Source organism: Glycine max, chromosome 1 (assembly GCF_000004515.6).
Source record: "Glycine max cultivar Williams 82 chromosome 1, Glycine_max_v4.0, whole genome shotgun sequence".
Taxonomy (NCBI): domain Eukaryota; kingdom Viridiplantae; phylum Streptophyta; class Magnoliopsida; order Fabales; family Fabaceae; genus Glycine; species Glycine max.
This window is the reverse complement of record NC_016088.4, coordinates 13,103,829-13,116,642: the sequence shown is the minus strand read 5'-3', so window position 1 is coordinate 13,116,642 and position 12,814 is coordinate 13,103,829. Positions and strand designations below refer to the sequence as shown.

The following is a 12,814-nucleotide window of genomic DNA, read 5'->3' as shown; positions in this document are numbered from 1 at the left end:
ATACTAATTACAAAAATTATCATAGGTGAACACATGGAATACCTAAGTTCTGACTCTATAGACAAATCAGAAACCATTGAAAGCTGTCATTTTCAAACAATAACTACTGAATTCCTTTATTCATTGATGACATCTGGTCTGCCAAATCATTGTATCAAGCTTAAAATAGGAACTCCTATAATGCTTTTAAGGAACTTAGACCAAACTCAAGGCCTGTGTAATGGCACTAGATTAATAATTACAAGACTGGCGAAGCATGTAATTGCGGCTGAAATCATTTCTGGCAAAAATTCAGGCCATATGGATTACATTCCAAGAATGTCCATGTCCCCTTCACAATCACCATGGCCTTTTAAACTTTTAAGAAGACAATTTCCAATCATGTTGTCTTATGCAATGACAATTAACAAATCTCAGGGACAGTCACTGTCCATAGTTGGACTTTATTTGCCAAAACCAGTTTTTAGCCATGGTCAATTATATGTTGCATTATCAAGGGTCAAAACAAATAAAGGCTTAAAAATTTTGATCCATGATAAAGACCAGAAAAATATAACTTCTACCACCAATGTAGTTTTCAAAGAAGTCTTCAATAATCTAACAATGTTAATATAATTTCTGCCCTAATGCAATTGTTAGTTTTATTCCTAATAATACTTTATTTAACAATTACTCAAAAACGCTCTGATATGCAGCTAAATACAAGATCATATCAGCCACCGTCAAAGGTTCTATTATAAGGTACATAATATAATCTTCTACATTAAAATCTTTCTATTGCAATTTATACTACTGAATTCAATTTATGAATTGCATCTATTATGCTTGATTTTAAAATTATTATTATTATTATTATTATTATTATTATTATTATTATTATTATTATTATTATTATTATTATCATTATGTCTACTATGCAGAGTATCGTCTCAGACAACTCAAGGCAAAAATAGTAAAACTAAGGTCACAATTATTGGAGCCTCAAAAAGTATGTTGCTATTTATATTGTCTATTTTTTGGTTTCTACTTCCAAATTTAGTTTCTCTACTGAGCTTTTGTATGAATTTTGTAAGAGACCAAGGTTTTGAAGTTTTTAGGATTTATATGGAATCATCATTCATGGGTCATGGAAGTTGCAGCAATCATGGTGTTTATTATTATTATTATTATTATTATTATTATTATTATTATTATTATTATTATTATTATTATTATTATTATTATCATTATACTAAACAAAAAGAACCCTTTTATTTTTTTTTCGAAAAGAAAATCGATCTATTTGTTTGCCCCAGAAATTTGAAAATCCATCTTATTCTTGATTATGTTGTGAGCTTGTGACAAACCTATTCAAAGGTAAATGTCTGGAACATCCAAAATTGTACCTGCTCTCCACTCTATCAAATGATATTACACCTTACGCTTCAAATAAGGTACTTTTGGCTACGAATTTATTATTATTATTATTATTATTATTATTATTATTATTATTATTATTATTATTATTATGTGTTGTTGATTTAACTTTAGCAACTGTTTTTATTTTTTATTTTATTAATTTGCCAACTTATTATATATCCTTTTTAATGTTTTATTTTTTTTCTCATACATATACAAACGCCAATGGCCTATTTTCTCAATCTACTTAGTACGCTCACACATCATGATCAAGTCAAAAAGTTTGATTAGTTTCGAATTTTAATGGACATTCTAATTCATTATTTACAAATCATTGATTTATGTAGATTAAAATGTCAAAAGAGAAATGCTTAATAATAATAATAATAATAATAATAATAATAATAATAATGTTGCCTCTAATCCATAAAATTAATGCCCATCTTTAATACTAATTTGTTCATTTTAACTAACACTAATTAGTTTTATGTTTTGCCACTAACATGACAGTAATATTTTTAAACAATGATATACATACATACATACATACATACATATATATATATATATATATATATATATATATATATATATATATATAGTTAAACAATCAACTAATTTTGTAAAAAAACTTTTGATTATTCATGAAAAAAATTTCTTCTGAAATTATATATTTAGAACATGTATAATTGCTCTGCTGAGACCATTAATGTTGAATATATGTTCTGCCAAATACATAATTATGATGATTTGTTGTGATCAATTTTTCCCCTGCATTTTTATAAATATCAATATTGGTTGTGACATTCAGCAACCAAAAACAACACTTCAACTGTCTGCAACACCAGAGATACATTCATGATGATTCAGATCACTCTCTACGTCTAATCTTCTGAGCCAGCATTCAATGCTCTATAATTTCCAAATTCATTCATATGCCACCAGCTACACGTTTTCACCAACCACTGCATCAGTCCCACAGTTCTTCTCCAAACAGCCTTTCTTCTTCAGTCATCCACTCTTCCTTCGTTTCCAAAAAAACCAATACTCAGACGACTGCCAGCATGAGTTCAGACTCATCCTCCACTTCAACCGGGACAACCATGAGTTTAGACTCATCATCTGTTTTAAGCAAGTCAAGTCTCAAATTATTTAGAATATATATTGAAATTCCGTTAACTATATTTTATTTTGTTTTGTTAAAATTTTAACTTCGCCGACTCTCTCAAGGATTTGGTAAGGACCAATGAAACAAGGAATAAGTTTTCTTGACTTCAATGCCCAACCAAACCTAGTCCAAGGAGTGACTTTCAAGAATACATGATCACCTTCCTGAAACTTAAGGTCTTTTCTCCTCTTATGATAACTTTTTTGCCTACTCTAAGCTTCTCTCATCCTTTCTTGGATCAACTTGACCTTTTTGATAGTTTGTCACACTACTTTAGGTCTTAAGACAAGGCTCTCACCAGTTTCTAGTCAACACAAAGGTGTCCTACATCTTCTCCCACACAAGGCTTCAAAGGGTGTCATCCCAATACTAAAATGAAAGATATTGTTATAGGTATGCTTTATCAAAGGCAAAAAAACTATCCCAACTACCCCCTTGTTCTAACACACAAGCTCTAAGAAGATCCTCTAAGGATTGGATAGTTCTCTTAGTCTGGCCATTTGTTTAAGGATGATAAGTTAAACTCAACCTAAGCTTGGTTCCCAAGGCTTTATGCAAACTTTCCCAAAATTTAGAGGTTAACCTATGATCTCTATAAGAAATTATGCTAGGCGGCAGACCATGCAACCTAACAATCTCACTGATATACAAGTGAGCAAATTTGGTTAACATGTTCACTATAACCCAAATTGAGTCTAACCCTTTGGGGGTTCTAGGAAAACTCGTCACAAAATTCATAGAAGTACTATCCCACTTCCACACAGGAACACTCAAAGGTTGCAACAAACCTGAAGGCTTTTGATGTTCTATCTTAGCTTTTTGATACACAAACTTATCTACTTTTTTCTTCATAATAGGCCACTAGAACATCTTCTTAAGATCTTGATACATCTTGGTGGCACCTGTGTGAATACTCAAGCTACTCCTATGGCCTTCCTCTAAGATCATCTTCTTAAGCTCATAAAGGTTAGGTAGACAAATCCTATCTTGGAGTCTCAAAACTCCATCACCTCCCAAGGTAAAACTACTCTTCTTACCTTGAGCTATGGACTCTAACTACGTGAACAGGAAAGGGTCAAACTTATGACCATTTCTAATCTTCTTTGCCAACCCACTGGTTACTTTCAACATACCCAACCTCACACTCTTAGGGATAACTTCACAAACTAAGTTCATATCTCTAAAATGCTCCAAGAGATCCAACTTCCTAACCATTAATGCAAAACTAAGCAAATATTTCCTACTCAAGGCAACAACCACTACCTTGGCTTTACCTGGGTGGTCCATGAGGTCGTCTATCCTAGACAAATGATACAAGATTTTAGTTATCACCTTGTCCAACTGACAGTAATCCACACACAACCTCATGCTCCCATCTTTCTTTTTCACGACACTCCCCAGGATGACACATTAAATTTAACATACCATTTCCCTAATAAATCCTCTAACCATTCCTGTCGTAACCTACCCTTCGGCAGGAGGGCGACGCGTGACTCACGGGTGCGTCTTCCAAGAAAGGGATGAGCGCGGAGTCGCCACCAATGTTTATTTGAGGAAAACGTCACAAAAACCGGAAAAGACGTGGTCTACGAACTTTAAATGAAAGGTTCGGGAGTTGTATTTACGCACGGGGAAGGTATTAGCACCACACACGTCCGCACAAGGGACGACAGCCTTTAATCAAATGTGCAAATATGACTTCAATTTATGTTATTTTCCCTTTTTACGTTCTTATGTCTTTTTATGCCTTTTTATATTTTTATCTTTATATGGTTGACAAGGGTGTTTCCCTTTGCTCCTACGTATTCCTCAATTGTGATAAGGAAATCAGACCTACGTAGTTCTTTGAGAACAAAATGTTTGGTTAAGTTGTTTTTATCCTTTTTTGCAAAATATGTTTTTGATTGAATGAAAGGTCATTTAAGGCGTTGGACCATTAATGATCTCTTTATTTTTGAAAGAGGTAATAAAACTACGTGTTGATTTTAGGCCTTTTTTAGAAATCTATGTTTAAACAATAAAGGTGGAAAAGACCATTTTAAGGCGTTGGACCTTAAAAATGACTTTTTAGATGATTTATGAATTGATTTTAGCCTTAGTTTCACTTTGGTTATTAGTCAATTCGATTAAGAAAGAAAAATCTCAAAGAAAAAACGTCCGATTGATTTTTTTTTATTTAACTAAAAGATATTTTTGATTATTATATTATTATTTAGCCTCTTTTTTGGTTTTAAACATGTTTACGGCATGACCGAACAGTCGGAATTCATTTTAACAGAAATTAAAGGATGTTACAATATGAATGATCGGTGGAAATTTATTTTATTTTTGATTAGGCGAAAAAATGACTTAAATAAATGACTAAAGCACATCAAAAGGGGGTACGGAAAGTAAATGAAATGAAAATAAAAGCACGCGAAACAAATGAGGACCACTAAGGGTACATAGAATGAATTGAAAAGTTCGATTTCAGGAACTTACCTGTTGAAGACCGAAGAACGAAGAAGAACGAACGACGAAGAACGATTGAAAATCTTTGCGAAATCACCCACGGAAATGTCACGGAAGCGTTACGGAAGTGCCTCAGCTTGGATTTTCTTCACAGAAACAATATTTCTCACTAATTTTAAGTGAATCTCAGATACCAGGAGGGTTGAACATTTTTGTTCTTCCCTCCTTTCCCTATTTATAGGAAAAGGAAGGAGGAGCTTGCTACCCTGCTCGCCCAGGCGAGCTCAGCTCGCCCAAGCAGGCTAGGTTGCTTCCTCCAGAAGCAACCGCCTTCTGGAGGAACATCCTGGAAGGCCCAAGTCGGCCTGGTTGCTATTTGCACCTCCCTGTTTACTAAATACACCCCCCTGCCTTTTTTTTGTTGATTCTTTTTTCGTAACGTTACGGAAATTTATGAATTTCGTAACGATACTTGTTTTCTTTCTGTAATGTTACGGAACCTTACAAATTACGTAATCATCCCTTTTTTGCCTTCCGGAATGTTACGGGACTCTACGGATTGCGCACTAACACTTCCTTTTAATTTTCGGCATGTCACGGAACTTCACGGATTGTGCTACAATGCTTTCTTTTGACTTCGGGCATGTCTTGGAACTTCACGAATTGCCTAATGATGGGTGCCATGTACCTCGAAGTGGTCAAACGAGGGTGGCACCCCAAAATGGATGGTCCCCGGACGAAATTAGGGTATGACAGTTGTCCCTCTTTACTTGTCTTTTATTGGAGATAAAAGGGAAGTAAAGATAAGACACTAATTTCGTTCGAGCGAAACACCATTCGGCCGGTGAATCTCCCTGTCAGCGGAACCTGCAAAAATTCGAAAATGATCAGTATCGACACATCATCCTGATACTGTCGAATTCGTTCCTCCTGGTTGACACAAGGCGCAAAATGACCATACTTTGTCTTTGCGTGTCTTTGGACGCGATTGAGCCTGGGCGGCAAGGCGCAGAACGACCATAATTTGTCTCTGCGTGCCACCGGACATGATCGCCTCTGGATGGCGAAAAGGTGTACGGTATGACCATAATTGGTCTCTGCCCCCCTCTCGACTTACTTTCACTGAATGACAAAGGGCGCAAAATGACCATAATTTGTCTATGTTCATTTATCACTCGACTTGCGAAATCTGAATGACAAAAGGCGCAGAATTTGTCTCTGCGCATTTATCACTCGACTCGCTGCTCCTGAACGACAAAGGGCGCAAAAGACGTTGTTAGTCTCTATGCGTTTATCACTCATCGAGCGTGCGGATGACCGTAATTGGTCTCCACATGTCATTGGGCCCGCCGCCTCTGGATGACAAAAGGCGCAGAAGACGACGTTATTCTCTGCGTGCTATCATGCTTTGAGTCTTAGAGATAGCAAAAGAAAGTTTAAAAGTGCGGGACCAAATGGTTCTCGCATGTCATCGGGCCCGTCGCCTCTGGATGACAAAAGGCGCAGAAGATGACGTTAGTCTCTGCGTGCTATCATGCTTTAAGTCTTAGAGATAGCAAAAGAAAGTTTAAAAGTTCGGGACCAAATGGTTCCCACATGTCATCGGGCCCGCCGCCTCTGGACGACAAAAGGCGCAGAAGACGACGTTAGTCTCTGCGTGCTATCATGCTTTGAGTCTTAGAGATAGCAAAAGAAAGTTTAAAAGTGCAGGACCAAATGGTTCCCGTATGTCATCGGGCCCGCCGCCTCTGGATGACAAAAGGCGCAGAAGACGATGTTAGTCTCTGCGTGCTATCATGCTTTGAGTCTTAAAGATAGCAAAAGAAAGGTTTATACGGATAACCGCTTGGGTATTTCCGCCTGTCACATGACTCCAGGGTCAGTATGACAGAGATTGTGGGGCGGCCGACAAAAGCGAGGCTCTCGCTCCTACGTATCCTCAATGAGGAACTCAGACCTACGTAGTTCTGGATAACTTGTGAGACTAAAAATAGTCTCGGTGTTTTCTTCACTAAAATGCGAACATGTTTTAGTAAAGAGACAAAACTTCCAACTAATCAGAGCAACATATGTTTTTCCGATGAAAAACAATGTGTCTACCAGGGAAGGGGAGTATGCTGATGAAATCTTCTCATAACCATAAATGAGATTTTGGATGTTAGCATTTCGTTTCTAAATGACCATTTAGAGGAAACACTGGGTTCAACAAAAATAGAAGAAAATCACTCAAAGTGTATCAATCTCCAACAGGTAAGTGTTTCATCCTAATTCCGAACCACAGATATGCCATTACTTGATTTTGCAAATTATTTCCTATCAAATCAAAGATTACATGCGTGATCATGGATCAATAGGACTTTTTCTTGGGAATGGTGTTTTTTGGTGGGAACTTTGGCTTTAAGTGTTCTTGCCTTTTCCTTTTCTATTTTTGTTTAGTGCGGGGCGAGAAAGTCGCTAGCGCATAGGATTTTTGGTTGGCAATCAAAGGGAGAAGACCACTTTATGTCGTGGTTTCCTTTCTTTTTTTTTTCTTTGGTGACAATTTTGTATTGTTCAGATATTGTCTGGTCCAAAGACCTTTCTGCATGTTTCTTCTATTTTCTTCCGATCTTTGATTGGGAATTTTCTTTCTTTTTTTTCGCTTTCTCCCACTCTTCGATTGGGAATTTTCTCTTTTTGTTTTCTCCCGCTCTTTTGATTGGGAATTTCCTTTCTTTTTGTTATCTTCTAAGGGCAAGGATTGACATTCTCACCCTGGGTCAAGGTTTATGGTAAATTGGGATTTTGGCTCAAGGCTTGTAGCACGGCTGGACATGATATATGTCAGGGTTTGGTTCGATTCAAGGATAAAAGGGGATGTCCCACATTATTTCCATGACACAAATGCAACAATGATGATTTGGAAATTTTATGCAAAACTAGTCGTGCATGCACCTATGTGGACACTCAAGTGTCAAAAAAATTTGGTCATGTGATGCTAGGGCTCATAATTCATTCTCTCTACTTTAGTCAACCCAGTGTTTCCAAAATATGTTCTTTTATCAATTTGTGCATTCATCCGGGTCTATTTTGGGTGTTTGAAAAAACTTTCACAGCATTTAACCTTCAGGTGTATACACATTTTTTTCAAAAACTTGTTATGACCAGTGAATTTTTTCAAAGAAAAGTTGGAAGTTATCTCTTTTCAAAAGCATGTTGTTTTTTAGCTAGACAACTTTTTATTATTTTTTTTCTTTTTTCTCTCTTTTTCTTTTTCCATGAGGTATTTTGCTACCTAAACATATGTATATTTTTTGTGAGGTATTTTGCTATATACATGCGTGTCCAAGGTATCTTGCTACCTAAACATACATATATATGTTTTGTGAGATATTTTTGCTATATACATGCATATCCAAGGTATCTTGCTACCTACACATACATATATATATTTTGTTTCTCACGTGCATACTTACCTATGTCACGATGTCATGACCTTTCTGTGGGGACGGGCACCCTATAGGACTGACACAAGCCCGTAACCAGAGCTGAAAGCCCCAGGGCCCTGTCGGACTGCTTCGGGTCCACTAGGTGCCTTGTGGGCACGATCCCTGCAAATAGTGGATGGCATCAGAAATCAGTTTAGCCACATGCATACTTACCTATGTCGGAACGGCACAGACCAACTGATACTTCCGCAGGGGGAGATCGGTATTGCGGTCGCTGGACGGAATGTTGCTAAGTAGCAACGTCATCCATATCTGTGTAAGAGTGGTCATGTTGGTGCGCATGATTCGCACTCGTCCCTTTGCAGCGGCACGGGTGAAATCTTGCCCCGGTATGCATAGTAGCTGCGTGATAGCCTCCCTCTCTGGTTGTATTCGCACAGTTGGCGCCCTCCAATATCAAGGGGTGGCCCAAGAACTGATAAAAGGAAACTAATGGCCCATTAACCGGGAGTGCAAGTCTCGGTTAAGCATTTAAGGGCAGAGAACCTTAAATTCTCTTAAGGTGCAGATGTGGAGTCCTCTGAAAGCGAGGACGCGTAGCCCTCTAAAGGTGAGGGAGTGTGCTGCCCTCCGAAGGCGAGGACGTGTTGCCCTCTAAAGGCGAGGGCGTGTTGCCCTCCGAAGGCGAGGACGTGTAGTCCTCTCAAGGGGAAGACATATAGTCCTCTGAAGATGAGGGTGTGTAACCCTCTGAAGGTGAGGACGTGAAGCCCTCTGGAGGCAAGGACGTGCAATCCTCTGAAGGCGAGGACGTGCAGTCCTCTAATGGCGAGGACATGTAGTCCTTTAAAGGCGAGGGCGTGTAGCCCTCCGAACGCGAGGGCATGCAGCCCTCTGAAGGTGAGGACGTGCAGTCCTCTGAAGGAGAGGGTGCTAGTACCCAAGGGTCCACCCTTATGAGAAAGCATGAGATTGACTCATTTGAGAGGGCCGGTCATCCTAAATTCAAAAGATTTAGACATTAGATGTGGGAAATCTATGCAGTTAACATGATTTTTAGGGATGCAGATGCATGCAACCTTTTGTCGTGAAATTTGGTAAATGCGGACTTCATATGAAATAATGCAACGTAATGGAAAGTTGTACAATGTTCATGACATTCTTTCCCTATTTTGTGATTTTCATTTTGATTTAATTAATTTTTTTTTTTGGAAAACACAGATTGACTGTCCTTTTGAAATAGGTGATAATTCACACAACCTTATCCTATATTTTGCTAATCTCTCCGGAAACTCCCTCAGAGTGTATGTCCTATTTGATTTAGTCACTTGACCATTTGGGAGTGACGGTAATGGAGTCGTTTGATGTTCAATCAATCCATTGAAATCCCAGGATTTGCCCCCCATTTTTTGTTTAAAAACATCGACGAGTGAGAACTTTTGATATGCCCCTATGTTCACTTGAGGCTCATGCACAATGCCCCTCATTGCCCCAGTGTAAGGCTTTGAGGTACCAATTGTTATCTTTCGTCATGACCTTGTACCTGGGAACCTATTGGGTGAGAACTTCTAATATGCCCCTAGGTTCACTTGAGGTTCACGCACGATGCCCCTCATTGCCCCAGTGTAGGGCTCTGAGGTATCCATCTTTGTTTTCACAACCTAGTAGCAAGGAAGAATGAAAGAAGCAGTTGATTCTTGCAAAAAGAATTTTCCAAGGACGATAAATAGTTGAAGGATTTTTTCAATCGACGAATTAAGTCAAATGACTCCTATTCTTGATAACTCACTTCTCTCTAAAAAGACAAAATTTCTGAAATGATAAAATGAGGTCACATGAATGTCTATATTTTTACTTGAAAACACAGTCAATCAAATGCTTTCTTTTTCTTTTTGAACTTTTCTGATTTACTCGTTGTTTACGGCACCCCACCAACGTGCAGAACGAGTAATCTCTGATTGAATGGTCTTGGAAGTCAACACTCAGGAGCGCAGGTCGCTTTGAGCAAACAAACCAAAGGCTTACACTCACATTCCGGTGGAAGTTGAATAAGCAAAGATGTGTTTGTGAAAGGATGAGAGAGACAAGGATGTCAAATTCATCCATTTTAGCATTGTAACTGTGATTTACAATAATGGCATAAACTTGGAAATCCTGATGAGTCATTAGAGACGCCTAACAACAGCTTTCAAAATTGCCCCATATGTGGTGTCGCTTGTCAATGTCAGGACTCATACGCGATTCTCCTCAAATTTCAGTCAGCCCGCATCAATTAGACTTTTCACCCTATGCTTCAGGGTCATACAATGCTCAATAGAATGCCCCGGGGCTCCTCCATGATAAGCACACATTGCGTTCGAGTCGTATCCTCAGAAAATGGAGGTTGAGGAAACCTAGCAGGGGTTATGGCTACCATTGCAGTATCAAGTAGATAATGGAGCAAGTTAGCATAGGATACCAGAATTGGGGTGAATTCTACAGGCTTTTTACTGCAAAATTCCTTCCTTGGTTGGTGTTTTGGTTTGTGCTAAAGGTGGTGTTTAGCATTGGTTGTGTGGAAGGTGGGTTTTGTGGTTTATTTAGGGATGGCATTTATGGATAAATGGGTGGTAGGTAAGGAGAAGGGTTGTTATTGGCTAAGTAATGACATCGTTGGGTTGGTGGGAAACTTGGCCGTATAGGAATGGCAGTCACAGCATGGGTTTCTCCCTCATCCTCACCCTCTTCATTTGCCCCAGTTTTCTCATTCATCCAAGCAAGATGATTAAATTTGCCTCTTTTCAGACCCGCTTCGATCCTTTCGCTGGCGAAGACCAAATCTGTAAAACTTGAAGGTGTGTAACCCACCATTTTTCATAGTAGAACACCGGTAACATGTCTACTATCATTGTGATAATCTCTTTCTCTATTATTGGGGGCGCTACTTGAGCTGCCAGATCTCTCCACCTTTGGGCATATTCCTTGAAGGATTCATGCTCTTTTTTGCACATGTTCTATAGTTGCATCCTATCCGAAGCCATATCAGAATTGTACTGATACTGCTTAACGAAGGCAACCATTAAGTCCCTCCAAGAATGGACTCGGGAAGGTTCCAAGTTAGCGTACCAGGTAAAAGCTACCCCAGTAAGACTTTCTTGGAAGAAATGTATTAGTAGTTCCTCATCTTTTGCATATGCCCCCATCTTCTGACAATACATCTTTGGATGGTTCTTGGGGCAAGTAGTCCCCTTGTACTTGTCAAAGTCCGGCACCTTGAACTTGGGAATGACCATGTTTGGGTACTAGGAACAACTCTTCTAGGTTAGCAAAGGCATAATCTTTGCCTCCTTCAATGTCCTTGAGCCTTTCCTCTATATGATCCAACTTTCCCTTCTCAGCCATAGCATGAGGGTTTTTACTTGTTGTGGAATGCAAGAGGTGTGGTTGTGGGTGATACTGAGGGCCCTCCAAAGTGTTTTGCAGGGGTATACCACCAACTGCTTGCCCTTCAGTGGCATATCCAAGGCAAGGCTCGAAGTCGGCTAGATTGTGGTGGGGAATTTCATGTGTCTCCCCCATGGTTTGAGAGACATGTGCCTGATCAGATTGAGGTTATTGGCTCTCAATGAGTATCGGAGTGGAGTTATTGACATTCTCATTGGGAGTGTACGCCACATTGGGTGGTGTATAGTTGGAAGGCAAGCCATATGGCGTGAAGGCGTGCTTGTTTTGAATTTGCACATAATGAGGGCCGCTCGTACTTCCCAAATCTTTGCCCACCATATCTGAGGTTGGATGATTCATTTGGTTGAGATCAGATGGGGGCATCGGGTTCACCTTAGCAACAGTGCTAGTAGCGGCAACTGCAACTGCATTGGCTTCCATTATCTTCTTCATGCTCATTATGGCCTCCATCATTGTGGCCATTTGTTCTTTCATGGCCTCCATGTCGGCCTTCATCTGCTCTTGCACCTCCTCTACTTCACCCATTACTCTAGCTCTAGCACAGGTTCGGTAAGGGCATCGTAAAGCGTGTTCTTTTCTTTTTGATAACAATGATTAAGTTCCTTTTTTTTCAAGGAAAGAATGCAACGAGCAATGCAACCAATCAAAAGCACGGATGTATGCGAATGATGCACAGTATTGTGAATTTTTATGCAGGACATGGGGTTGAATCAATTTAGATTTTCAACATGGTCCATGACATCTTTGCCAAGGTGAAACTGGAAGTAACAAGGACATCAACAATCCTAAATGTGTTTGGCAGTAGACGAAGCAGTGATGTAACTCGATCCATCTTTTGCCCCAATTTTTGCAAGATGGTTACTTCCATATTTCAACTTGACTTGATGAACCTTTTCGTAAAAGCATGAGCTTGGTTCAACCCTAT

At 39.0% G+C, this 12,814-nt stretch overlaps 1 pseudogene; it reads left to right on the top strand.

Moving 5' to 3' along the window:
• LOC100807479 (uncharacterized) overlaps window positions 1-615 on the top strand; it is a 48,304-nt pseudogene extending 47,689 nt beyond the window's left edge.
• Window positions 616-12,814: the final 12,199 nt, after the last annotated feature.